The sequence below is a fragment of the Dasypus novemcinctus genome, chromosome 6 (assembly GCF_030445035.2).
Source record: "Dasypus novemcinctus isolate mDasNov1 chromosome 6, mDasNov1.1.hap2, whole genome shotgun sequence".
NCBI lineage: Eukaryota > Metazoa > Chordata > Mammalia > Cingulata > Dasypodidae > Dasypus > Dasypus novemcinctus.
Window position 1 is genome coordinate 44,828,626 of NC_080678.1, and position 25,455 is coordinate 44,854,080.

Consider the following 25,455-nt stretch of genomic DNA (forward strand, 5'->3'; position numbering starts at 1 on the left):
TGTGTTTTAAAGGTACAATTCCAAGTCCTATAAATATTACTAGAATAAAAATTAAGATAAAACATATGAATGTATGATACGAATGACCCTATTTTAAATGATGGACTAAAGTAATTAGGACAATGACATAAATGTTCTTTGATGAATTATAACAAAGGTAACCACAACAATGGAAGGTTTTAATAATAGGGTGGTAGATTGGAAAATACACCTTAATATAAGTTATGGTTAGCAGTTAGTAGTACAATGAAACTATTCTTTTTTTCAATTTTAACAAGAGTACTATAGTAAGGCAAAGTGTAAATGATGAGGGAGGGAGGTATGTGGGAAACTGTCTTATTTAGAAACTTTTTTTCTGTTAAAGTAGTTCAGATAGAAGGAATAAAAAGATGAGTATGGTTTGAAGTGTACAAAATGTTCGTATATTTATATTTTGAAGATAACACGATGCTAATGATTTAGGACCAAAGCATCAAATTACCACCACACTCATGTTAAGGGTATAACAGTGTGATGCCAACAGAAAGAGAATAAAGCCTGATGCTATCTTGAAGAGATATTGTTGTCTTGTTGGGAAAAGAAGTCTAACACCCAGAACACATGATTAGCAGTATGGAAACATATAGCATTACTTGAACATAAGTTAGTAAATAAGAAGTATTAAAATAGTTCAAATCTTCCATTTTTTTGATGGTAACACCAAAGTGGGGACATGAATTCTCATAGTTCAATGCTCATTTCTCCCCATGACTGATCTTCTCAATATGTCCCTACCAGTTGGAACTGCTTGTTGACACACTTTCTGTCACCTTCAAACCCAAATCTCCAGAGACTGTCTGCAGCTATTTTCTATAAGATCTTATTGGACCCAATTCTCCTTATCCACTCCTAGTGCTCCCATTAAGAAGATTAGCAAGGCTTCTTTGAATGTGATTTCGTTTCTTTTTTTCATTTCTTTTTTTTTTTTTCATTTCTCTCCCCTTCCTGCCCCAGTTTTCTGCTCTTTGTGTCTATTCACTGCATGTTCTTCCATGTTTGCGTCCACTGTTGTATTGTTGTCAACATCGCCAGAAATCTGTGTCTATTCCTGTTGTGTCATCTTGCTGCATCAGCTCTCCTTGTGTGCAGCACCACTCCTGGGCAGGCTGCACTTTCTTGCACGCTGGGCGGCTCTCCTTATGGGGCGCACTCCTTGCACGTGGGGCTCCCCTACACGGGGGACACCCCTGCGTGGCACGGCACTCCCTGCGTGCATCAGCACTGTGCATGGGCCAGCTCCACATGGGTCAAGGGTCAAGGAGGCCCGGGGTTTGAACCACGGACCTCCCATGTGGTAGGCGGACGCCCTGTCCATTGGACCAAGTCCACTTCCCTCCTCTTTCATTTCTTACTTTATTATGTACAAATAAAGGAACAACTCAGAGCAAACACAGCAAAAATAATACATTTCATTAGATCACAGAGAACATTGCATGTCACTGAATTGATACACACTATCATTTTTTTTGGGTTATATTTCACAGCGATAGAGTAGTAACTCAGTATTAGATAAGTTATTAAGGTATGTGGTGGGCAGTAGTATACTACAGAGCATGGAGAATAGCAGGTAATCTTGTACAGTGAAATGCAGGACTCAGTCCTTAATGGAGATTGGATTCCCCCTGGTTCTTCAGGACATAGAGGGATGTGAACAGGGGAGGTCATAGAAGTTATCCCCAGTAGAGGGAAGGAGGTGAACAATGCCCCCAAGGAGACCAGCTGCAGGTGATGACACAGCAGCAGGTAGATGACCTGCCCCTTCTTCAAGCAGGAATGAAGCAGAGCTGGTATGAAGGCTGCACAGAGGCAAACCCAGTCTCAACCTGGGTGGTGTCAATGTCCTTTGGGTCAACCAGAGACTTCAGGTTAAATTTCTGCAAAATGGTGGTCAGTAATAAAAACAGCTCCATGCAGGCCAGTCCCTCACCCACACAAATTCGTTTTCCTGGAGATGATAAACACAGGGGTAGCTACTACTATAACACTCTGTTTCTGAACTACCACAGAATACTCAGTAGCTATATGGTGAATGATTGACTTGATGGGTGAATTGAAGGAAAGACAGAGATACAGTGGGACCTGTATCAGTCTGAACTTACAGATACCAGGCCATACAGCATAAGTTACTTCCCTCACCAAAGTCTCTTTGGAGCAAGATAGCTGCAGACGTCTGTGAAGGTTCCTGGGACTTGCTTTTCTCTGGTTTCAAAGTTCCTTTCTTCTTGGGGCTGGCTTCTCTTTCCTCAGTGTGCTGACTTCCTGGCATTCCAGCTTAAGTCTTCAGCATCAAACTCTAACATCAAAACTCCAACTTCAGAAACCTTTAACTCTGTTCTTTGCCATGCCTTTTATCTGTGAGTGGGTGGGGACTTGGTGGGTGGGGACTCAATGCCCTAATCATAATTGAATCATGCCCAGGTACAGATTAGATTACAAACATAATCTGAAATTTCTTTTTGGAATTCATCGATAATATCAAACTACGACACCACCTAATTCTTATTTAGTAGGCACTCCCCACTCTAAAATATTTATTGAGAACAAGTATTATGTCAAGTACTTCAGTGAGTATTCCCTCATTACAAATACTCTTTTGACCCTGAAGTTTCTGTCAATCTTTTTGAGTGTCTCACACCCACATTGCTTGTCCAAGTGGGATGAAAAGGGAAGTACTGAGAAGAGGGGGCTCCCAAACATATCTGTGCTTCACTTTCTACCTCTGATTCAAATTCAAAGAAAGATTTTTTTTCCTCAAGTATTTTCTAAAGCAAATATCTAAACCTGTCACCCTCTCACTTAAATTTTTGAATGGTTCCTGTGCCTGTCCTATGCATTATGTCCAAATTGTGACTTTCCTCTTTATATTTTGTTCTCAGTCTGACTTTCCATGATCTTTCCTTATACTCCTTACACTCTCTACTCTCCATCAGTCTCCAGCAAACTATGTTGTTTCAAGTCATAATGCCACGTGTTTAGTTTTTTTGTTTTTTGTTTTGCCTAAAATGTATTACTCTTGTTTACAACCTAGGTAAATGTAATTTCCTCTTTATCATTTTGTGGTCCCCTCAGGCTGTAGAAATTGCCCTCACTGGATTTCCTCAGCATTATATTCAGGTTTCCATTGAAACATATATCATTTTAAATCATAATTCTTTGTTTGTTTGGTTATCTACCTTTATGAAATGTGCTTTCCTTGAAGTCAGTCCTTGTCATCTTGGTTCCACACTGCCAAAGCAAGCATCAAAAGCCATGGAAAAACTTAAGGTAATTCCATATCCAGAGAGTCAGCACACACTGCAGGAGCGGAGACCCCACTATCTAATATGAAGTGTCATGAATGAAGGAAGAGCAAGGTGCCCTGGAATCTATGATGGTATTCTGCCAAATTCCAAGGGTTTCTTGACCTCAGTTACTTGGCAGGTTGTTCTGAATTTTTCCAACTAAAGTAAACATTCTGCTCCTTTCCTTATGTCTATTACTTTTGTCATCATGCCTTAACTGCTCTTCTTTCCTGGCTTCCTTGAGGCTGCTGAAGTGTCACTTCTATTCCAGTGTTTCTTATTCCATATTGTACTTCACTATTGGGCAAGCATGAGCAGGGAGTAGGCAACTTTCCCTCTTAACCCTAATGAAGCCTACACTTCCTTCTTTCACAGAAATGGTCATATTTGATTAAAATGATCTGGCCACTCATCTCCTTCCCTGAGAGTAGTGTGTGAGCCCCTTGAGGGCCTATTCTGTTTTCTTTCATACTCGTATTCCTTAGCTCATCAAAGCTCTTCAAAGGAGTGAGGGGCACTGATAGAAGATTCTAAGAAATCTGTGGTATTTGCAATAGGTTTCTTAGGGTTGATGAGGACCATCTTGTTGAGTTTTCTTTTCTAGAGAAACTCTTTGGTAAGTCTTTCTAGAGGCAGAATTTTATCAACCCATTGTCTAGCTTCCTCATTTTGCAGAACTGGGTCAGCTCCCCTAAAGCCTTACTAATCTTGACCAATAATGCACACATAACCTGTGGTGGAAACATAAGTGGGAATGACTGGTGGTGTCATGATCATGCAGAAAGAGAAGTTCTACCAGCCCGAGGGTAAGCAGGGTGCAAGTTCCAACTGACCCCAATGTGTATCTTGTCCCTTGAAGTACAGATGGACATCGATTTCTATTACCTGATGAGAAAGTCATGGAGTAGTCCATCTTCTTAAAGTTACCACTGTCATCTAGAAAGTGGCCAAGATCAAACCTCTCTAGGTTGGGGAGAAACTAAGGAAACTAAAGGGACAAGATAAAAGAATAAAATAAAATAAGATCAGACAATTTATTTATTGAAATATAAAATAAAGGAAATAAAAAGAATAATAGAATATTTGAAAAGTTTTACTAGTGAATGATGGTGATAATAGCAGAGCATAGTGGAGGTAACTAATGGCACTGAAGTATTTGTGCGAATATGGTTAAAAGGGGTTTTGCATATGTTACTAGAATAAAAACTTAAGGATGCATAGGATTGTATGATGCAAACAGTGATCCCAAATGTAAACGGTGAACAATAGTTTAAAGTATAATTATTAAATGTTTTTTCATGAACTGTAACTCACTGGCTCACTAATGTAAGGTGTTACTTATAGAGTCTTAATTGGGAACTTAATACTGAAAGATTGATTTTTCTGCAAACCTTAATTTTTCTAATTTAAACAAAGAACTCATGGCATATGAAAATAAGTGAAACTGAAATTTCAGTTTCCAATACTATAGGAACACGGCCATCTTCATACCTTTACCCTTTGTCTCCAAGCACTTTCCTGCCACAATGGCAGAGCTGAGTATTGGTAACAGAGACCTTACCGCCATAAAGCCGGAAATATTTACTTTCTGACCTGTTACCATAAAAGTCTGCAGAATTCTGTTTCATATCATGATCTTCACCTAATGCAGTGACTCCATCCTATGGTAAGTAAATTATTTACCTGACTGGGAGGAAAGGAATGATCAGTACCCCATAGCTGCATGTTCCTTTTGTGGAAGAGATGGTGCCATGTTCTCAGGCTCTGAGCATTCTAAGCTCAAAAGGCTGAGCTGGGATGTGAGTCCTGAATGGGAGTCTGCTTAGCTGATGCAATGTTCCCTGCAGCAGAATGTTTTAGATGGTGAGATAGTTGTCCCTCTCTGAGTCTGTGGACTATTTCCACTTTACTTAATAATAGGAGGTGACATAAGTTTGATCGATAACTATTGTCAACCTAATATTAAAAAAAAAAACAGAAAGGCTTTCCCTGGTTGTGTCCTTGTGTGAAAAATAGTGGACTTGAACTCCTAACCCTTGATGGGGACAAGCTCCATTGCTTGTTGGTAATGGCCTTGAGTCCCTCTTCCCCAGAGATGGCATAGAAATTCCACCCTTACCAAACTACCCAAACCATTCCTTATTATCAAAATAGAATTTTTAGTTATTTTAATTTTATATAATTGTAATATAAGCTGGTATCAATTGAGGGATGAAATATCTTGTAGCATATCAGTTAGAAAGTCTGAAAAACTTAGTTTTGTTTTGTAACTCCAAGGAAATATATTTTCGTCAGAATTCTTTATCCAATGAAGGAAGTCCCCCTCTTCTCTTATTTTTGTATGTTTTTGCCATGAATGGGTTCATAATTTTGTCAAATGGATTCTCAAATACAATAACATATTTTGGCCTCTATTTTCCTAGTACACACACACACACACACACATATCTATATGCTCTGATATGTACATGTATAGATAAACGTATATAAAGTCACCTGGATTTTATTTACGACATTTTGCACTTATATTCATAAAATATATTGATCTGCAATTTTCCTTTGTTAAATTTTTCATTTCATATTTCTGAAACAGAGGCAATATTTGCCTCAAAAAGGTGGGAAATATTCCCTTCCGTGGCATATTTTATTGCCTCTCTCCCCATTCTCTCTTGTTTTTGTGACGACTAAGTTCAGTCTTGGGATACCTCATAATTGTTTACTAAATGCCCAAGATTATACATTAAAAATGCAGAGACACAGATAATGTTTGCCTTCTTCCAAAAGCGTTCAGCCCTCCTCCACTAAGATGACAGAATGATATAATGTCTTCCCTCTTTCTCAATTGGAAATGAACACAGTTTAAAACTGACTGAAGGTCAGAAACTCTCCAAGTTTCTCCTACCTCTGAAATCTTGACACCAATGTTTGTCCTGTCAGTTTTCCAATGCTTTCTAACATATATTTCTAATTTTTTCAGACTTTCTAGCTGATATGCTACAAGTTTTTGTGTAGGTAGAAATTCCAATGAACTTATAGACAAATCATTACCAGGATTAAGTGAATTTAATCAGGTTAGTACATATGACATTAAAATAGGAAAATCAATTCCATTCCCATAAACCAGAAAAAAAGGAAAAGTTATTTAAAATAATTACACAATTTATAATAACCTAGTAATATTAATTACCTAGGGAAAGTTCTAACAAAAATATGCAAACCACTGCATTTGAACATAACATTACTTAGAAAGTTAACTAAAGCACAAAAAATTGCAATCACATGCCATAGTCAAGAACTGCAAGATCCAATATGACAAAAAATCACTTCTTTCCAATTTGATTTATAGATTTACCGTCACCCAAACAAAACTCCTACCTGGGTGTTTTCGGAAATTGACAAGTTGATATTAAAATTTATTTGGAAATGTAAACAGCTAAGAGTGACCAAAAAAGAAGAGCAAATTTGGAATATTCAGACTGCCAGATATCAAAATTTGTTATGAAGCTTTATAATCCCATACTGGAAACAATCCAAAATCCATCAAGTTGTCATAGGTATGATGGTTGAACTTATCTTCCCTGAGTAGAAAGCATTTGAATCACGCAGTAAATATGAGCTGTTCAAATGCACTGAGTTGCAGGATAGGAGAAACAAGTCTTACTTTGGGGATGAGGTGGTTTCTGAATTTAATGTCCTGGGTCACCACATGGGGCAGGTTGCTGGGGAGGAGGTCATTGTATCTCTGGATCTCATGCACCAAGGCATCCGTGTAGGCCATGCTGCTCCTGTCCTGCATGCAGGGGCTCCGGTGTCTGCCAACCACATGGTCAATCTCTTCCTGGACTTGAGCTGATAAGACAGAAGTAAACACATACAAAAGGAGAAAAATACACATTTGCCATAGCAATTCAGGAGTACAGGAAGTATTATGAAAGGGTCCTACATCATTATAAACATTAATTTTATGCTGAGTACACCTAGACATAGAGATCAAATTGCCATAATACAATTACATATAACTTTCCTGTATGATAGGCATTATATAAATCTGTAAATATGTAAACACGATGTGTAATACCTAGAAATAAAGAGATGTTTTAAAACGTAAATAATGTAGAATTTACTCAAGAAATTACTGTCCTTGCAGAAAGAAAAGCAGAAATCAAAAATAATTTTATGTTAAAATAATACACTTGATTTAAAATTAAATTCTACCCTCAGATCTATACGGGCATACATGCTTATTTGTGCAAACAACATTATGTAATCATAGGCCAATGCAAATGTACCTGTAGCAAATCATCTCCCCTGGAACTTAGCACACAGGAGACTGCAGGGCTTCTCCCACTGTCCCCACAGTTCCTCACCCCTTTCAGTCAACATCCTCTTATTCAAAGGTGTCATTTTTATTCCTTCATCAATTTGGACAAGTTAGAACTTGTGGCTATAATAATGGATCTTCTGGAACACAGTGAACATTGAGTACCCTAGCAGTGTCTTGACAACTTCAGTCCTGAAATTCCCCTTACCCACCATGTGTGGTCATATCTGTGACCTCTGGGTGCTTCAACAGGAGCAGGAGTCCATATCTCAAAGTGGTGCTTGTTGTCTCCATTCCAGCGGCAAACACATCTAGCACAGACATTATCAACCTTTCAAAGGTAATTTGAGAGTGTTGATTGTGTTTTTCCTAGGGATGATATGATGAAATTATTTGATGAATTAATTTGCCTGCATATTTAATTGCAATGAATCCAAAATAACACAGATTATTTTAAAATTAAGGAAACAGAAATTGGAGAGTACAGGATTTGAAAAAGTTTTGTATGGTATATTAGAGACAATATGTTAATTGCTCCCATCTTTACTTCCTACTCCTTTAAGCCTCTCTTGCCTATTAATTCCATTTCTGAATATAATTTAGAGCTTGGTTGGCCATGCAATACAGTTCATGCCAATGTGATCTAAGCTGAATCCTGGTGGTACCACTTTCCTCTTTTTGTCTTTAACAAAACACAGATGAGGATGGAGGTAGGGCAGACATCACCTTGGGAGAGGAGGATATACATGTAGCTGAAGGCCTATATAGGAATGGTAAAGAAAAATGGAAGGTACCCATTTCCAGGACGCTTTAGGGCTACTGTGATAGCCTTGGACTGACCCAAGTGACTCTTTGTATGTGAGACAAATGAACTCACTATTTCTTAAGCCATTATTAACTCAGATTTCTCCTACTTGAAGACTAACAATAATTGATAGAAAAGGGTAAATTAGGGCTGTACTATGTATGTTGTAATAAGCCTGAATGCAAAAGTTTGCAATTTTCTTCTGTTAAAGATTTTCTGGGGCCCAATATTGTCTGCACTCTCATTATGAAATTTAAATTGTCCAAAAGATAATATGAAAGCACAATTTAGAATGGACTGTAAAGAATGAGTCCACCATTCTAGGTGGAGACAGGGTTATTGTATTCCAGATTGGAGGAATTAGACAACTCAGTCTAGGAAACAAGAGCAAGAAGGAGTAGTAATACACAAGTAGAAGAGACATAGGAAACCTAAAGACCAAGAGTTTGGTCATTAACTGCCATGTGGGTTAAAGGAGATAGATATACTAGGGTTAATGCAGATGCCAAAACCAAGGAACTGATTGAAAGGGGGGCTCAGGATTTGAAGTTATGATAGTGGAAGGCCCTTGAACTGTGGTTAACCCTTCCATCTCATTCTCTCATACATGGTGTGCAATGATCTTTTCCATCTTCATTTATGGCTGGCAAGTTTGCATTTTTAATTTCTTTGTAATTGCTTCCATTTCATCTGAAGTGTGCATTCTCTTTCTCCTCAGATAGATTACTAGTGTCTAAGAGAGCAGGGCCCATTTATTCTATTTTATTTTATTTAACAATTCAGGAAAATCTTCCATGATGTGTTGTGCAGATTCATGCACACAATAGGAACATAAAGTGTTCGTCTATCACTATTTGTCTGATCATGTGAACATCCCTAGTATGTAGAGAATTAATCAATGGACCAGAAAATACACTGACAAACAAATAACTGAGTTGTCATTGAAACTGTACCTGTTCCATTTTGTTCAGCAAGCAATCAATAAACTCATGAGCATTGGAAGGGCCAGGGATTCTTGGTGTTCCTTTATTTTTTTCAAAGTATAACTTTTAAAAAAATCAATCTTAAAAAAAAGTAATTTGTTATGACTCTCAGGGAATCTATGAGAATGGGGAAAATTTGGCAGACCTAAAATAGAAAAAAATCATTCATTAAATTTAATTAAAACACTTAATGAAGGCATATATGATAAAGTCTCAGTGTAATTAGAAACTGGCACTATAATGGTGATAATAAAATTCATCTCTACCATGAATTTCTGTGCTGATTGATTTGAGGGAGAAAATTTTGACCAAAGAATCAATGATGATAATCATTTACTATACTCATACATAATTTTTAGAAACTAAAAATGCCTATATTACAATTTTCTCATTTTTACATCAATTCTTTCCTATACTTTGAAATAAAGGGTGGCATGTAGTACTATGATTCATATTTTATAGATGAGGATGATGTTTAAGGCAATTTGGGCAACCCAAAACAGAGCACAAAACTAGAGCATGGTGTTTCTACTTCTATCTAGCAGCCTCAGCTATAGAATTCCTATTTTAAAACATCGAAGGTGCTATAAAACCCAACTTTCCATTTTATAGATAAAGTGACTATGCCCCAGGGCACTTAAGTTACTCTTCTAAGATCACACAATTATCATTTAGGCAGAGGGCAGGACAGGCCAGTTCAGCACAGCTCATACTTCATATACTATATCATATCATCATCTATAACCCAGTGACCTTGTCAGCTAGTGTCCCAACTGGACTATCAAACTCTCATCTATTTTATTGTTTCCTGACAGCATCATGGTCCCAAATATTTTGCTTCCTTGATATCCTAAATTAGGATATTTCTGCTAAGTAATATGATGAAGAAGTCTCACGAAGACAAGCATGTTGGTAATGGAAGCCTATCAACCAAGGCTTGGGTCTCCATTCAGTGCTATGGGCTTGAATTTTGGAAGTCTCAAATAGGGTGATGCTAAAGAATTGAAAATATTTTAAAAACACAATTAAAATACACATATGAAACTATTTTCTTTAACAGGATAACAAGAAAAGGTAATTTTAGAATCACTAAAGCATTATCTGTTTAGAAATATAGTAAGACATTCAACGTGCATAACTTCAATACATCATTTTCCCCCTCAACATCACTAGACCATTTCATCATAACTGGTTTAATAATGGGTCTCCAAATATCCCATTACCTCCACTCCCTTTATTTATACTTCTAACCCAACATGCCTACATTTTGGGGGGAAAAAGAAAAGAATGTAAAGGCCACACTTTAAAACTTCTAATAATTCAAATTAACACTGCAGGATCACACTGTCTATAAAGACTATAGACAATTAAGCATTGATCCAGCAAGGACAATGATGGTTATGGACCTCAACAATTTTAAAATACGTTAAGCAGTTGGTGAAACCATATAGAGAAAAAACAGAGGAGAGATCCAAAGGAAAAAGAACATGGGTAAATTCAAGATTTTATTTTATTTATTTAAAGATTTATATTTTATTTATTTCTCTCCCTTTCCCCACCCCCTTCAGTTGTCTGCTCTCTGTGTCCATTCGCTGTGTATTCTTCTGTGTCTGCTTGTATTCTTGTCAGTGGCATCGGAATCTGTGTATCATCTTATTGCGTCATCTTGCTGCATCAGCTCACTGGATGTGCAGTGCCATTCCTGGGCAGGCTGCACTTTTTTCGTGCTGGGTGGCTCCCTGTTCAGGGTGCACTCCTTGAGCATGGGGCCCCCCTACGCAGGGAACACCACTGCATGGCACGGCACTCCTTGTGCACATCAGCACTGCGTGTGGGCCAGCTCATCACACAGGTCAGGGAGACCTGGGTTTGAACCCTGGACCTCCCATGTGGTAGGTGGATGCCCTATCCATTGGGCCAAATCTGCTTCCCAAATTCAAGATTTTAAATGAAAAATGTTAATAAGTCAAAACCATTTGTTTTGTATATGAAAAAACTACAATAATAAAGAAAACTTGTGAGAAGACATTTTTCTTTGCCAAAAAAAAGGCAAATCAAGAATTTTTTTTTCTAACTACAGTAACAATTATGGTAAGCAAAAAAGTTTAAATCCATGAATGCAGTCCTTTTGTTTTTTTTTTTTTCATTTCAATATAGAAACACAAGGTATCCTGATCTCATGGTGTTGGTCATCCTCCACTTTGTGGATTTCTGGGATTTTGTTCAATATTAACTATCAACAGAAATCAGTATGCCATGATATATCTTTAAACTGACCATATTTTGGTCAATTACATCATTTTAGAGATGAGAAAAATTAAAACCAAGGATACTTTTCTTTTCGGTGGGGAATCTGTAAATGAAACACTATTAATCAATGATCAATAAACTCTATATGCAAAAAGCCCACAAATTCATATATACAATTAAGGGTGAGTTGAATTCAGCATTGTGAAGAAATGCTGTTGACTAATAGGAACCTTGTTGACTCTTCCATCAACTTCAGTCTGGAATATTTCCTGTCTTTCCTTAACTTTTCTGGCATTTCCACTTTGAAGACATAGGTTGCATGTTTGTAAAATACCTCTCTATTTAGATGGTCTGATGCTACTTCATGATTAGATTCAGTTTGTGCATCTTTGTCAGGAATGATGATTTTCTTCTCATTGCATCCTATTAGGTGACAACCAATTTCACTGTTCCATATTGGAAGCTGCTAATTTTGATTATTTCTTTAAAATAGTGTCTAATAGTTCACTTTACTGTAAAGTTACTCTTCTACCTTCATAATTAAGAGTACTTTGTGGATAGATAATTTGAATAGAAGTAGATGTAACTATCTATTCCTTAACAACTTGTCAATTTATTCACTATGTTATTAGTGTGGAACATGGTGTGACAGTTTGCCATTGTTTTGGGAATCCCAGAAAAATCATATTGTTAGAATTACTCCATTCCTATGGGTTTGGGGCCTGTTGACTGTGTTAGAGTCAGTTAAGGGAACTTTGATTAGATTACCTTTCATTAGTTCATTTTAGGGTCTTTGATTGGACTATATGTGTGAGGCATGAACCAGGTTGTGTCTCTGCTATCTTGGAGGAGTCCTATATTAGCAGAGAACTGAAAGTAGAAACACAGAGGAAAAGACCAGTTGCCAGCGAACCCTACCATGTGAGAAAGGACTCCAGGATTGCCTACTGCTGTAGAGAGAGAAAAACCCCAAGAGGCTGAGAGAGAGTCAGAAGGCTTGAATCAGCAAAGCAGTTAAAGCTGAAGAGGGGAGACCCAGGAAGAGATCAACCATATACCTCATTGCCCACAGCTGAGCCTGAGGAGAAAGTGAACATGGAGGAGAAAGCAGTTTGGCTACCGTTTTGATTTCCACATAGCAGAAGTCCAGGATCGTCCTCAGTTGCAATTTGGTGAGACAGCATCTCTGATGATGCCTTGATTTGACATTTTCACAACTTCAGAACTCTAAGATTTTACCCCAAGTAAATTCCCCATATAAAAGCTTAAAACTAAAACACATGGGTTACATTTTATTCAATGGAGTATAGTTCATTACTAACGTTATTGATTTTGATCCTGAAATTGTCTCTTAATGATTTAATTCTCTATCACTTTGACATGGTCCCATCAATTTTTTAAAAAATAAATCAGCTTTATGGATACATATTAATATAGCATACATTCCATCCAAAGTGTACCAATCAATGATTTGTTATTTAATCACATTGTTGTGCATTCATCAGTTTAATCATTAATAGAGCCTTTTATTTCCATAATAATAATAATAGAAAACAAAAAAAGACAAGCAAACAAGAAAATTCCTCACCTCTTTATCTCTCTTTGTTCCCCTGCTGTACATAGCTACTATTTCTGGCAATTCTTGCACAGTTATTTATTTGTTTATTAAGCAGTATTATTGAGATATATTCACATACCATATTATCTATCCAATGTGTATAATCAGTGGCTGCCTGTATATACACAATGTTGTACATTCATCACCTCAAAAAATTTAGAACAATTTCATTACTCCAACAACAAAGACTCCTTAACTTTTCTTTTCACCTGTGTATAACCACTAAACTAATTTCATCCTTATAAATTGATTTATATTTATGTTTTATATAAATGGATTCATATAATATGTAGTACTGTGTAGGTAGTCCTTATTGCTAGACTATGCTTCTATTTTTTCTTAATATCTTTTAAAACTACTTTTAAAATATACTAGTTTACATAAAGTGTTACATAAAAAATTTTAAGGGATTCCCATATGCACCCATCCCTACACCTCCCATTTTCCCCACATTAAGAACCTCTTTCATTAGTGTGATTCATTCATTGCAGTTGATGAACGCATTTGGAGCATTGCCACACAGCATAGAAAATAATTTACATTGTAGTTTACACTCTTTCCCACTCCATTCTGTAGGTTATGGCAGAATATATAATGGCCTGTATCTGTCTTTACAATGTCATTCAGGACAATTCCAAGTCCCCACAATACCCCCATATTCCATCTCTTTTTCCCTTTCCCTGCCTTCAGCACCTCCAGTGGCTACTGTCTCCACATCAATGATATAATTTCTTCCATTGCTAAAATCATGGTAAGTGTACAGTAGAATACCTGTAAGTCCATTCTAGTCCATATTTTATTCCCCAATTCTGAGGATTCTTGGATGGTCATGCCCACTCCACCTCTAAATGAGAGGGGGCTTTGAGTGTATATGGCTGATGCATGGGACTCTCTTGCTTGCAGTTGTAGACTCTCTTTAATCCTTGGTGTGGTGGTTGTGCATTGTCATCTCCTTGTTAGTTGTCCTGGGTGAGTCCAATGAACTGGAGAGTAGGTGTTGCAACTCTGCTGAGGCTCAGGGCCCAGCTGGCCCATGGAAAGCCCAGAGATTCAAGTCTCTTGGACATACACCTACCAACTCCAGCATCAAGTGTAGGTTCAAATAGAAGGGACAGAAGAGCCATGTGTAGAGAAGTCACATCTGAGTCCAACTCTGTCACACTCGAGAGCACAAACTCCAAAATAGGACACACTGGCAAGGCACCAAACTCCAGAGCTATCTGTCATGGCCACAGGACCTGGTTGTCTCCAGAGTCCTAGGAGCCCCATTATTTGGGGTAGTATCTACTTTGACTATGAGGTCCTGCTGAGATGTGCATAAACATTACCTCTCTGATGAACTCCTGACTCACTTTGAAGACTCTTAGCAATATAAACTCATTTGGCCTTTTCCCCCTTTTATTCAAGATATTTTTCTAGTTGTATCACCAGGGCTGGTGCTTGGTAGTAATCCCTTGGTGTCCAGAAGGCTTATCCCTGGGAGTCATGTCCCATGCTCGGGGGAAGGTAATACATTTATATGCTGAATTTGGCTTAGAGAGTGGCCACATTCGCCCTACAACACTAAGCTAAGCTGCAATTTCAAGAGCAAATAGTTCATAAGCATAGTCATCAATATTGAAGGCCCACCCATCAATGGACCATGCTTCTTCACTAGGCCTTGCCGCTGTACTTGGAGGATCATTGTTTTTCCAATAGAGTATGTGGCAGAACTCTCCAGGATTGGAATTCAGTATTCTTTCAGTTGTGTGAAACTCTGCCTGCTGTGGCAATGGCCCATGAACATTTGAACATATTTATATAGAGTATATGTATGCCCAGGTGAACGTCCTCCCATGTATCCCCAGTCACTTACACTCCACACCAATGATCCTCCCCTGCCATAATTGTAATCCTTCTGTGGTCTACAACTTCTTAAAAAATGTAGCCAAGAATATCACCAAATTCAATTAATAGGAAAATGAGATAATAATGATAGGTTTAAACATAAGAAATAAAATACATAAGAATTTAGAAAAACTAAAACTAAAATAAGGTTTAAAAAATTGGGTATTAAAAAATGAAAACTATTGTAAAAATTTTGTTTACGTTTTATCTTTCATCACTATAATAACTGTTGTTCTGTATGTGCAGTGGCATTTTCTTCCATTCTTCCCCAGTGTCTTACTTTTTTCATTTGGTCTTCAAAGAAGTTTTAGGTCACAGTAAAGTCACATACAGAATAAAGAGATTCCCATATACCCAACATCCTACCCCTTTAGCCCTTCCCTATTAATAAACTTTTTACATGTAGATGGTATATTTGTTACAACTGATGTACAAATGTTGAAACATAGCTACTAACCATGTTCAAGAGTTTACATTATGGTTTACCTTTTAGACCATACACTTTTATAAATATTTGGTGAAATTTAACATGGTCTCTATCTATCATTGCAAGACAGTGCAGAACATTTCCATTGCTCCCTAACTATCCCCCTTCCATCTATTCTGTTTCTCTCTCCCTCTCCCCTCAGGCCCCAAAGCGATCACCAGGCTTCACTCCTTGAAGGACAAGATTCATAGACACCTACAACAATGCTGAGGGCTTGACACACTAGTCATCTTCCCCTATTAGGGACAGCCCGTGCTCGAGAGACAACCTTCCCTCTGTTTGAGAACATATTGGCCTCCCTAGTAAGAGAGTCCAACTCCTTCCCACTCATTATGGGGATCTCCCCTCATTGATACAACACGCTATGAAAGAATGAACCCTCATGCATTCTCTAGAAGACTGCCCAGGTGTGCCTGTCCTAAATGCCTGCCCCCATCCAACACCCTAAACTAGTAATCTTTCCTTGTCATATTGCCAAAAGAGTTTTTCTCAACATTGTAGTTTCAACCATGTACCCACCAATCCCCAGTGTTCACTTGCTTCATCCCACAACCCTACCCCAGTCCCATGAACAGTCCAATGCATCCTCCCAATCCTAGCCCCATGTCAAGCTTGCACTGACCATCCCAATAGTATTCCTACAACCCTGTCATATTCTTCACTGCACAATTACTCACTTTCACCTTATCATAGATTTCACCCATGTGGGCATTGGCTCACAAACTTCACCTCCCTATTTCCTATAAACCTATCTTCCAGATTCTAGCTATTTGACTCCGCTTGATTTGCTTAATTCGTATCAAAGAGCTCATGTAATAGAGTTCCCTCAATGCGTGACTTCCTCCACTCAACATAAAGTCCTCAAGATTCATCCATGTTATCCTGTGTGTTAGTACTCTATTCCTTCTTATGGCTGAGTAATATTCTATTGTATGTATATTCCACATTTTGTTTTTCACTCATCTGTTGATGGGCATTTGGGCTGATTCCAACCTTTGTCAATAATGAATAATGCCACTATGAACATTGGTGTGCATGTATCTGATCATACCTTGCTTTCGATTCTTCTGGGTATATACACAGCAGTGGAATTGCTTGGTCACCTGGCAGAGATATAGTTATTTTTTTGAGGAACCACCAAACTGTTCTTCACAATGGCTGGCCCATTCTACATTCCCACCAGCAGTGGATAAGGGTTCCTATTCTTCTACATCCTCTCCAACACTTGTAGTCCACATTTTTTTAAAATGTCTGCCAGTCTACTGGGTATAAGATGGTATCTCATTGTCATTTTGATTTGCATTTCCCTAATAGCTAATGATGTTGAGCATCTTTTCATGTACTTTTTAGCCATTTGTTTTTCTTCTTTGGAGAAGTGTCTGTTTAAATCACTTGCCAATTTTTTAAATGAGTTGTCTTTTTATTTTGAGATAGAAGTTTTCTTTATATTTGCTGGATATTAGGCTCCTATCAGATAAGGGGTTACCAAATATTTTCTTCCATTGGGTAGGCTGTCTTTTCACTTTCTTGACAAACTCTTTTGAGGTGCAAAATGTTTTAATGTTGAGGAAATGCCATTTATCAGTTTTTTCTTTCACTGCTTGTGCTTTGGATATGAAGTTTGTGAAGCCATTTCCTATTACAAGTTCCTGTAGATGCTTCCCTACATTGTCTTCCAGGGTCTTTGTGGTCTTGACTCTTATGTTTACATCTTTGATCCATTTTGAGTTTCTTTAATGCATCTTGGGTTGATTTTTGTGTAAGGTGTCAGATAGTGTCCTCCCTTATTCTTTTGGATATGGATATCCAGTTCTCCAAGCAGCATTTGTTTAAGAGGCTATTCTTTCCATGTTGATTGAGCTTGTTGACCTTGTTGAATATTAGATGAGTGTATAAGTGAGGATCTATATTGGAACTCTTAATTTGGTTCCATTGGTTGGTATGTCTATCCTTGTGCCAGTACCATGCAGTTTTGAACACTGTAGCTTTGTAGTATATTTTAAAATTAGGTAGTGTGATTCCTCCAATTTCATTTTTTTTTTCAATATGTCTTTGGTTATTTGGGGCCTCTTTGGATATTCAGGGTCTCTAGCCCTTCCAAATAAATTTCATAGTTTTTCCAATTGAGTAAAAAATGCTGTGTTGATTTTTATTGGGATTGCATTAAAACTGTAGATTAGTTTGAGTATTATAGATATCTTAATGATATTTAGTCTTCCTAGCCATGAATAGGGAATATTTTTCCATTTATTTAAATCTTCTTTGATTTCCTTTAGCAATGTTGTGTAGTTTTCTGTGTATAACTCATTTATATCTTTATTTAAATTTATTCCTGAGTATTTGATTTTTTAATTTACTATTGTAAATGGCATTTTTTCTTGAATTCCTCCTCAGATTGCTGATTATTGATGTACAGAAATGCTACTGATTTTTGCACATTGATCTTATAACCTGCAAATTTACTGAACTCATTCATAAGTTCTAGAAACTTTCTTGAAGATTTCTCAGATTTTCTGAGTATAGGATCATGCCATCTGCAAATAGTGAAATTTTTTACTTCTTCCTCTCCAATTTGGACGCCTTTTTAAAATCTGTTTCTTGCCTCAGTGTTCAAAAAAGTATACCAACTGATGATGTAACTAGAAAATGACCTTGAATAAAAGGGTCAATTCGGACCAGCAGAATATCTCAGTCTACATATAATACCAGGAGTTAAAAATGCTTTTTGACCTGAATCAAGGGGGAAATGGAAAGGACAAATGAGTTTATATGGCTATGAGTCTCCAAAAAGAGCCAGGAGGTTATCAGAGAGGTTGCCTTTATGCACACCTCAGCAGAGTCCCAGAGACAGATAAAGTAGATACAACCCCAGGTATTGGTTCTTCTGAGGGCTACAGAGACCCACAGGTTCTATGGTCATGGCAGATGGAGTTCAGTGCCATGTCAGTTGGCCCTACTTTGGAGTTTGTGTTTCTGTGTGATGGAGCTGGACTCAGATGTGATCTTTGTTCACAAGCCTCTCCTGTTACTTTTACCAGAACTATAGTTGGTACTGGGGTTTAATATATACCCAGGGGATCTGAATCTCTGGACTGACCATGTGATAGCCAGGCCCTGAGCCTCAACAGACTTCAGCTCCTACACTCTAGTTTATTGGACTTACCCCACTCAGCTAACATGGAGGTGAAGAAGGTCAAGCACCACACCATGGAGCCAAGAGTGCCTACAACTGAAAGCAGGAGGAATGCATCCAGCATCCATGTGGAATCTAAGTCCCCTCTTGATATAGATGTGGAGTGGACACAACCATTCCAAGATCCACAGGATGGAGGAATAGAATATGGATTAGAGTGGAGTTACTGATATTCTATTCATGAAGTATTGTGATTAGTAATTGAAGAAAATGTGGCATTGGTGTGGAGAAAGTGGCCATGGTGGCTGCTGGGTGTGGGGAATGGGAGGAAGAGATGAGATGTGGAGGTGTTTTCGGGACTTGGAGTTGTCCTGGGTGATTGGACATTGTATGTCCTCCCATGGCCCACTGGATGAAACGTGGGAGAGTGTGGGCTATGGTGTGGACCATTGACCATGAGGTGCAGCAGTGCTCAGAGATGTATTCACCAAATGCAATGAATGTCTCATGATGATGGAGGAGATTGTTGCTAGGGGGGTAGGATTGGGGTGAAAGGGGCAGGGGTATATGGGGACCTCATATTTTTTGAATGTAATATTAAAAAATAAATAAAGACAAAAAAGTACTTCTAACACAATGTTAAATAGGAGGGGCAATAGTGGGCATCTTTGTCTTGTACCTGATCTTAAAGGGAAAGTTTCTAGGATTTCACCATTGTATATGATGTTAACTGTGGGTTTTCCATATCTACCTTTTATCATGTTCAGAATCTCTCCTTTTATTCCTATCTTTTGCAGCTATTTTTATCAGGAAAGGGTGCTGAATTTTGTCAAATGCCTTTTCTGAGTCTATAGAGATGAACATATCATTTTTTCTTTCAATCATGTGGTATATCCTACTGATTGATTTTCTTACATTGAACCATCCTTGCAATACCCAGGATGAAACCCACTTGGTCATGGTATATTGTTCATTTGATGTGTTGTTGAATATGATTAGCAAGTATTTCATTGAGAATTTTAGCATCTAGGTTCATTAGAGAGATTGGTTTATAATTTTCCTTTCTTTTGGTGGCTTTGGCTTTAGTATTAGGGTAATGTTTGCCTCATAGAATGAGTTAGGCAATTTCCTTCTATTTCTATTTTTGGAAGAATTTAAGCAAGATTGGTGTTAGTTGTTTCTGGAAAGTTTGGTAGAATTCACCTGTGAAATCGTCTGACCCTTGGCTCTTCTTATTTGTGAGTTTTGTGATTTTAGGTAATTTATTGAAGTACAGCAAGAATATATAAAAACACATAAATAATAAGTGTATAATAATAGTTGTGAACTTACAAAACAAACATATCACGTCATACAGGACTCTCATAACTCACCCTACCATCAATAACTTGCACAGTTGTTAAACTTTATATAGTAGTGATTAAAGAGCAATGTCAAAATATTATACTAACCATTTCCCCCCCAACAAATCCTATTATTATTATCTTTATATCATTTATATATGAACATACATAAACAATTAAGTGTATAGTAAAAGTTGTGAATTTACAAAGCAAACATGCATATCATCATATATGGGTCCCATACATCAACCTCCCACAAATACCTTGCATTGTAGTGAGATATTTCTCATAAATTATGAAAGAATATTGTCAAAATCTTACTACTAATCATAGTCCATATCTTACATTTGGTGTGCTTTTCCCCCAACACATTCTATTATTATTATTATTATTTTTAAAAGATTTATTTATTTATTTTATTTCTCTCCTTCCCCCCTCCCCCTTGTCTGTTCTCTGTGACTATTTGCTGTGTGTTCTTCTTTGTCTGCTTCTGTTGTTGTCAGTGGCATGGAAATCTCTGTTTCTTTTTGTTGCATCATCTTGTTGTGTCAGCTCTCCATGTGTGCAGTATCATTCCTTGTCAGGCTGAACTTTCTTTCGCGCCGGGCGGCTCTCCTTATGGAGCGCACTCCTTGCGTTTGGAGTTCCCCTATGCGGGGACACCTCTGTGTGGCACAGCACTCCTTGTGTGCATCAGCCCTGCATGTGGGCCAGCTCCACATGGGTCAAGAGAGGCCCAGGGTTTGAACTGTGGTCCTCCCATGTGGTAGACAGATGCCCTAACCACTGGGCCAAGTCTGCTTCCCATTGTTTTTTAAATATATATTTTTTTATGACAGAAGTTGTAAACTTATAAAACAATCATGCACATGTACAGTATTCCCAAACAACTCCCTTCCATCAACATACACCACACTGTGATGATGCATTTCGTACAGTAAGATAATATCATCTGATTGTGACCATATCCATAGTGCACATTTGGCTCACATTTTCCATACTGCCTTATGATCAACACAGTACATCTTTTGCAAAGATTCAAGAATATTATTATTATTACTGCTAACCACATCCCATAGGTCACACCAGCTGTATTTTTCCCATGTTTCTTCACATTCCCAACATCCTGCAGTAGTGATGCACATTTGCTCTAGCTCACAAAGGACACTCTCGCATCTGTACCCTAAACCACGATTCTCATCCACCTCTTGGTTTACTGTGCTATTCAGTTCCTAGATTATAATCTAGCATCCTGTCAATTGGCATTTACATACCTAGACTATACCATTTTCAGCCATATCCCCATTTATAAACTAGCTGTTACTCACTGTGTTATCATCCACTCTATACATTTCCACACATTTACAGTAAAGCTAATTAAAACTTCTATATACATTAAACATCAGTAGTCCATCTCAGTCCTGCTCTTATCTCCTTTAAGAGTACACCATCCTGTATACACGCCCTGGAGAACTTCCTCCCAACCACATATCCTCTCAATAACACCCACACTGGTGTTCCTTCCCTGCCATAGTTGAACCCCTCTGTGGTACAAACTTCTTTAAAAATGAAGCCTAATATATTGTCAAATTCACTTAGTAGAAAAATGAAATAGAAATGATAGGTTTAAAAATTAGAAATAGAATGCATACTAATTTAGAAAACCTAAAATAAAGTAAAAAATAGATTGGGGTATTAAAAAATGAAAAATATCATAAAATGTTTTTTGACATTTTGCATTTCAGCACTGTAATAGTTGTTACCCTGTATGCACAGTGGCAAGGCAATCTCTTTCATTCCTTCCTCACTGTCTACATCCTTTTTTTTTTAATTTTTAATTTTATCTTCAAAAAAGTTTTAGATCACATTAAAGTCACATCTACAATATAGGGGACTCCCAAATATCCAGTATCAAACCCTTTTCCCCCTTCCCAGCAATGATCTTTTTACATGTTCATGTTATATTTGCTGCAGCTGATATACAGATATTGGAACATAGCTACCAGACATGGTTCCATTTTGGTTTACATTACAGTTTATTTATTAGACTCTACAATTTTCTAAATTTTAAGTTACATTATGATTTACATTATGGTTTACATTTTAGCCTATAGATTTTTATACATTTTTGGTGAAATTCAACATGTCCTATATCCATCATTGCACGATCTTGTGGAACACTTCAGTTGGCTCCCAGTTACCCTGCTTCCATCCAATCTATTCCCCTTTCCCCCTCCTCTCAGGTCCCACAGTGACAACAAGCTTCACTTCTTAAAGGACAAGACTCACAGATACTTGCACTAATGCTGATGGCCAGACACACTAGACTGTCTTCCCCCATTGGAAGCCACCAATACTCTTGAGAGACACAATTTCCTATGTTTGAGAACATCAGGCCTCCTCATGAGCTACACCTTCACACTCATTTTATGTGTCTCTACCCAGTGATATAACATTACTATGACAAGAGGAGCACTCACATACTCCCTAGAAGCCTGTACCAGTGCCAGATGCCCACCATTAAGCACCTTACACAGGTGACACTTCTTTATTATATTTTCTAAAGAGTTTTCTCAACTTTATAGTTTCAACCACATACCAAACAATCTCCAATCTTCATCTGTTTCATTGGGCATTTTCATTAAAGTTAAAAGTACAAAAGACAACTGAGAGAGCGCTGAATTCTGATCCAGGGAGTTCTGTCACATTCCCCAATGGAACAGCAACAATTCTGCAACGCAAGGGCAAAGACTAGTAAAGAAGGATGGTCCAATGATGAGCCCTTGATAATGATGATTATACTTATGAGCCTGTGTGCCTGAAATTTCAACTAGGCATAGAGCTTCAGGGTGCCTAAGTGTTACCTCCTGAGAGCCTCCATGTTGCTTAAATGTGGTCACTCTTTAAGTCAAGTTCAATATGTAATTGCATTACCTTCCCCCAGCATGGGACATGACTCCTGGGGATGAGCTTCCCTGGTGCTGAGGGATTACTACCAATCACCAGCTGGTGATGCAACTAGAAAAAGACCTTGAATAAAAGGGGGAAATGGTAAAGACAAATGAGTTTATATGCCTTAGAGTCTTCAAAAAAGAGTCAGAATGTCATCAGAGGGGTCATGCTTATCCATGTCTCAGCAGGATCCCAGAGACTCTCAAAGTACTGGTGCTACTGAGGGTTACAGACACAAATATGTTCTGCAGTCATGGCAGATGGCCCTGGAGTTCAGTGCCTTGTCAGTGCGCCCTACTTTGGAATTTATGTTCCTGAGTGTGATGGAGTTGGACTCAGATGTGTCCTTTCTACACATACCTCTTCTGTCACTTTTACTGAAACTGTGGTTGGTGCTGGGGTTGGTACATACTCAGGAGACTTGAATGTCTGAACTGGACATGTGCCAGCTGGGCCCTGAGCCTCAGCAGAGTTGCCAGTCCTACTCTTCTATTGGATGGACTTACCCAGGTCATCTAACAGGGAGGTGAATATGGTCAATCACCACACCAGGGAACTGAGAGTGTCTACAACTACAAGCAGGAGAATTGCATCCATCAACCATGTGGGATCTAAGGCCCCTCTTAGTTTACAGGTGGAGTCATCATCATCATCCCAGGTTCCGCAGATTGGAAGTAATAGGGATTAGAGTGGACTTACTTGTATTCTACTATAGAACTATTTTGACTAGTAATGGAAGAAACTGTAGCATTGATATGGAGAAAGGGACCATGGTAGTTGCTTAGGGTAGGGAGATGGAGGAAAAGATGTGATGTGGGGGCATTTAGGGGAGTTGGAGTTGTTAAATGATATTGCAGGTACAGATGCTGGACAATATATATTCTGGTATAACCCACTGAATAGACTGGGGGAGAGTGTAAACTACAATGTAAACTATAATCCATGTGGTGCAGCAGTGCTCCAAAATGTATACAGCAAATGAAATGAATGTGCCACAGTGATGAAAGAAGTTGTTGATGTGTGGGGGTAGGGGTCGGGTAGAGTGCGGGACTTATGGGAACCTTGCATTTTTAATGTAACATTTTTTTGTGATCTATATATCTTTTTTAAAAAAGGACAATTAAAAAAAACAAAAAACAAAAAAAGAATTCACCACCTACTACCAGGTCTTGAAGACATTGTCCAATATTTTCTTTCAGAGGTTTTATGTATCTTGCTTTTATTTTTGGGCTTTTGATCCATTTTGAGTTAATTTTTGGATAAGGTATGAAATAGGAGTCCTCTTTCCTTCTTTCAGCTATGGATATCCAATTCATTGAATGGACTGTTCTCCCCAGGCTGAGAAGTTTTGACAGGCTAGTCAAAAATCACTTGACCATACATGTGAGGATCTGTTTCTGAACCATCAAAATTGTTTCATAGGTCTATGTGTCTGTCTTTTTGCCAGTACTGTTTTTACCACTATAGCTAGGTAATATGACTTAAAGTCTGGAGATGAGATTTCACTTTTCTTTTTATGATGTTTCTGGCTTTTTACATCTCTTAAACTTCCGAATAAATTTGATGATTGTGTTTTCAATTTTTTAAAAAATGCTGGTGGAATTTTTATTGGGATTGCATTGAATCTTTGTATCAATTTGAATAGTATTGACATCTTAATGACATTTCATCTTCCAATCCATGAACATGGAATGTTCTTCCAGTTATTTAGGATTTTTTTGATTTCTTTTAACATTGAGTTGCAGTTTTCAGAATACAAGTGCTTTACATTGTTGGTTAAATTTATTCCTGATTATTTGAATTTTATCTGTTGTATTTTATTTTCACCACTCTTTTGACACTTTCAGTTACTTTTATTTATTTATTTATTTTTAAAATTTATTTCTCTCCACTCCCCCCTCCCCCACCCTAGTAGTCTGTTCTCTGTGTCCATTTTGCTGTGCATTCTTTTTTTGGTCCGCTTCTGTTGTTATCAGCAGCATGGGAATCTGTATCTTTTTGTTGTTGCGTCATCTTGCTGTGTCAGCTCTCCATGTGTGCAGCACCATTCCTGGGCAGGCTGAACTTCTTTTGTGCTGGGAAGCTCTCCATATGGGGTGCACTCCTTGCATGTAGGGCTCCCCTACATGGGGGACACACCTGTGTGGCACAGCACTCTTTGCACACATCAGCACTGTGCATGGGCCAGGTGCACGTGGGTCAAGGAGGCCTGGGGTTTGAACTGCAGACCTCCCATGTGGTAGACGGATGCCCTATCCACTGGGCCAAGTCTGCTTCCCTTAGTTACTTTTATTGATACAATCTTCATTTCTAGACTCTCTTCCAGGTCTCTCTCTCCTCTCTTTTCTCTTCAGGC

At 38.0% G+C, this 25,455-nt stretch overlaps 1 pseudogene; it reads right to left on the reverse strand.

Annotated features, from left to right (window-relative positions):
• Positions 1 to 1,802: 1,802 nt before the first annotated feature.
• The window catches only part of LOC101435853 (cytochrome P450 2C9-like), a 70,399-nt pseudogene continuing 46,746 nt past the window's right edge, over positions 1,803 to 25,455 (reverse strand).